At 33.5% G+C, this 4,728-nt stretch overlaps 1 protein-coding gene across 2 annotated transcripts in view; it reads left to right on the forward strand.

Moving 5' to 3' along the window:
- Nucleotides 1-2,228: 2,228 nt before the first annotated feature.
- B3GALT1 (beta-1,3-galactosyltransferase 1) overlaps nt 2,229-4,728 on the forward strand; it is a 936,189-nt gene continuing 933,689 nt past the window's right edge. For both annotated transcript variants that reach the window (XR_008400111.1, XM_053698394.1), the window contains exon 1: nt 2,229-2,330. The gene's annotated coding sequence lies outside the window, so the exon portion shown is untranslated. The remainder of the gene's footprint in view (nt 2,331-4,728) is intronic.

The raw sequence follows: 4,728 nt of genomic DNA on the forward strand, positions 1-4,728 counted from the left end.
GTGGCTGCACATATATGCCTCTTGTTATTGGCTTCCCAATGTTTTCAGCAAGCTCCTAGTAGTGCATTGCTGTTCCTTCAAGAAAGGAAACCAAGAGAATGATGCAAATCCGATAATAGAAGTAAATTAGAAAGTTGCTTACATATGGATGCTCTATCTTAATCATTAAAGAAACATTTTGGATTTCATGTCCATTTCATATCACTCTGATAATCTTAAGATGCAAAGATATATGTAGGCTTTAGATATTATAAACACAATACATTATACTATCTAAAGCCTACAAATATCTTTGCAAACATATATTCCATGGATGACATTTTTTATCTAAAATTTTCCTCCTCATGGTTTCGAACCGGCAATAGAGGGATGACCTTAGGAAAGGGTAGAGCGAAGATCTTTACAGAACATGCTCTCGCCATTCAGATTTTACATTTAAAGGGAAAGTCAACTCAAAATAAAACTTTGATGATTCAGATATGACATGCAATTTTAAACAACTTCACAATTTATTTTTATTCATCAAATGTGCTTCGTTCTCCTGGTATTCTATATTGAAAGCTAAACCTAGGTAGGCTCATATGTTAATTTCTAAATTTCTAAACTGTTAAACTGCCTCTTTTATCAGTGCATTCTGACAGTTTTTCACAGTTAGATCCTATTAGGTCATGTGTGCCATACAGATAATGTTGTTTATTAGTCAGTACTGATTGGCTAACATGCAAGTCTGTCAAAAGAACTGAGATAAGGGGGCAGTCTGCAAAGGCTTAGATACAAGGTAATCACAGAGGTAAATAATGTATTAATATAACTGTGTTGGTTATGCAAAACTGAGGAATGGGTAATAAAGGGATTATCTATCTTTTAAAACAATAAACATTTTCATGTAGACTGTCCCTTTAAATTGCCTAGATGGACTTAGAGTGCACGCTAAGCAGCCAACAAGGACATGCGCTGATCACTGTGAGCATGCATGCATAATTGTCCTCATAAAGGGGTTCATTACAAGTGGAGCACAAAAATATTAGCGATATTGAGGGCTAACTGCGCTCAAGTCAAATTAATAGTGCTCCTATCCTTGCGATGGTATTACAAGCTAAAAGTAAAATGTTAGTTTACAAGCATAATACAGGTGAGGTAACATCTGGTGGTTGGATAATGCGGCTGCACTGCCACTAACTCCGTTTGCCCATATATACTGTATATATTTCAAAATAAAAAATAGATATTTTCTTCTAAGTGAAGAACAAAGGTATTTCAAGTATTTCTATTAAAAAAATATTAAATTTGTTTAAAATGTATATTTTATATGACATGGTGTTTGACTAGTAAGCACTCAAAAGTGTGTGTATATATATATATATATATATATATATATATATATATATATATATATATATATACCAGAGAAAGTAACAAATGGCGCCAGCACTGTTTCTTTAAAAGTAGAAAATCTTTATTGAGGTGTCCTTCTAAGATGACACCTCAATAAAGATTTTCTACTTTAAAAGAAAGAGTGCTGGCGCCATGTGTTACTTTTCTCTTGGATTTACACACCAGAGGTGATACAGGACCCTCTGGCAGATGTGCACTCCAGTATTTACTATGAACTATGGTTTTTTTTTTCACTAGTGCTGGACCTATTGCTCTTCGTATATATACTGAATTTTGTACAGTACATGTCTCTGCATAGTGGAAGCAATACTGTTGACTTTATTATAACCTTCAGACTATCAGTTGCTGCTGCTGCTGTTTAAGTAAATAGTTGCTACTATTTTTGCTTTGCATAAAGTGAACTTATTGTTTTATATATATATATATATATATATATATATATATATATATATATATATATATATATATATATATATATATATATATATATATATATATATATATCTCAATTACTTACCAGCACCACTGTACTTTCTTATCTGCTCTTGATTTTCATTAGTCACCAACACTATACTGTACATGTGTCTGTTAAACCCCAGTTGACTATAAAAGAGGTCTGCAGTGCTTTCATAAACACAGGCAGGATGCTGTTGGCAGACAAGGGGTTAAACATGTTTTTGCTAAGTGTTGGATTGGTTGTGATCTTCCCTTTGCCTTTTTTCTCGTTTCACTGCTCCATCCTGACTCTGGGCGTGCTGAATGCATGGGAGGCAGGGCTTGTCTGCATTGAAGGCAGACGCTGCCTGGGAGGCCCTTCTCATTGCTTTCATCTGCCTCTTGCAGCAGCAGCAGCATCACTTGCCTGTGGATAACATACTGTTTCACATACCGACCTCTGCAGTGATTTCTCAGGATATCCAGCGGATCCACTAATGGTATGTGCTGCATGCTGGCTTACAAACAAAGGTGATTCATTCCTATTTCTAGCACCTTGTCAGAGAAAAATGTCATAGAGAAAGGGATGCACAATTCTGCCTATGATGCTCACTGCATCCATCCCCTTGCGCTGCTTGCTTCTAGTAATGTATGTTGTGCCTTTTGACTAATTCAGCCACATGCACTATGCTACCATTACAGGGAGATTTAATAGAAAATGGTAGCTTCTTATTGCATCTAACTCCATGGATTTTTTCCTCCAATGTATAACATGTGCATAGCTCACTTTGTATTGGTCCTGTTGGGACCGAAGCTTGTGTTTCCCAGGGCCTTTAAATGTCCAGTTTGATACAATATGTCAATGTACATCAGTCTTTAGATATTAAAGCCACATGTTCTGGTGATTTGTATCTGAGCTGCTCTTTTACAGTGTGTTATATTCACACAGGACGCTCTCCATCTCTGGAATATTTTGAGAACTAAACCTGCCAAGGGTAGTTTGAAAGCGCATTTCTATTTTGGGTGCTAATCAAGGTTAATGTATGAGAGACAGCAATGAGAGACAGATGAACACCAGTTCTTGTGATCTGTAGTGAATGCTGTAAGAGTAATTGTACTCTTGTTCCAGCGGTGTATATTTAGTATCTGTGTTCGTTTATACACTACCGTTCTGTACATATACAATACAGATGTTAATATCCATTATAGAACAGTTAAAATGATTGTAATAGAGTAATAGAATATATATATATATTTGGTAATCAACCCATATACCGGGTAGTTAATTCATTAAAAAATAAACAGACTTGTGTTTCAACTTGTGTTGCATGAAAAAAATAAATGTTTTTAATATATATAGATGCTCATTTTACATAATTACTTGAGTTTGGGTGCTTTTCAGTTTACACAGGACTGTATAGCAAATGCACATTAGTGATTTATTCTAAAATACATCACTGCCTGTAAATTAAAGAGTATTGCCAGTATAGACAGAGAAAATAAATGTTTTGTAACTTAGATTTCACCTTTTCCATAGCTATTTTGAGTAATATTTACTTAGATGGAGATTTAATAATAGCTTAGCAAATGCAATAATGTTGTAAACAAAATGTAAGAGTATTTGAAACTTGTCTCACTTTTTGTTGTCAATTTTAAAAGTGCTAAACCCTCAGGTGAAGAGAACCATACATACATAGGTCAGATGGTAAGATTTACCTTTAGCTTGCCACAGGTGCTAAATATGATTTGCTTAGCTTAGTGCTTTCATGAAATACATTATACTGATAATTAGTTTTACTTCTCTTCTGACCCATAAAGCCAACAGTATGTTTTACTTGTGTTTATTGTGTTTTCTTAACAATGTTTGCTTTGCACTGAAATTGTGTACATAATAATAACAACTGTGTGTCTATATATGCACACAACATGCACTAATATGTGTGTACAACAGTACAATATGTTTGTAGTAATGTTTCATATGAACTAAAATGCATTCAATTCTTTAATAGCAATGGTAATCATGTATTTGTGTGTTTATAGACTCACACGTGTAGAATAAATAGATAGATAAATAGATAGATAGATAGATAGATAGATAGATAGACAGATATATGTTTTTACCAGACTGGTAGTTTATACTTGGTTATGTTTCTCCAAACCAAATGCACTCCATAAAACTGGCTAGATGGATTGTGAGTATGTTGTACCATGATTATGTATTTTTGCAGTGTTTTCATCAAATTGTATGATTTATTGGTACACTATATTTATTTGTCACAAATCAGGTGCTTATATGGATTTATTTTATACTTTTTGTACATAAAATTTAAACATTACCATGGTGTTAGTCAATTTTACCAAGTAAACCTGTTACTGGGCATACAACAACCCACCCCACTGATCTCTAAGTAAAGCATATTAAAAAAACAAAAAAAAAATGAAATTTTAAAGTTTATGTATAATTGTATATTAGTTTAAACACTTATTATGTTAAATAAGCTGTACTACATTTGTATTGGTACCCTACCAATTATAGACTAACATTGTGTTGTGACTTTCATATATAACAATGAATATGAAAGATCACAATATCCTTATTTGGAAGATTAATTATTATAAGTGCCATTATTTTTTATATGAACATGCTTATGTCTTTTGTCATTATACAAAACTGTAAGATCAACAAATGTATAGCATGTGGCTTCCTGAATGACATAGCTGGTGCTGCCGCAAGAGTTTTTCAGTAGTCGGAAGCTGAGATTATGTATCTCTTAGCAAACACTTCTAATAATAGCTCTATACTTCACAACTCTTGGAAATGATCCCATATGTTAAAACAGTTAGTGCAAAGTAATGTTTCATGGAGGGGAATCTATCTAGTTTTTAATGCTTTATTCT

The sequence above is a fragment of the Bombina bombina genome, chromosome 1, assembly GCF_027579735.1.
Source record: "Bombina bombina isolate aBomBom1 chromosome 1, aBomBom1.pri, whole genome shotgun sequence".
NCBI classification, from domain to species: domain Eukaryota; kingdom Metazoa; phylum Chordata; class Amphibia; order Anura; family Bombinatoridae; genus Bombina; species Bombina bombina.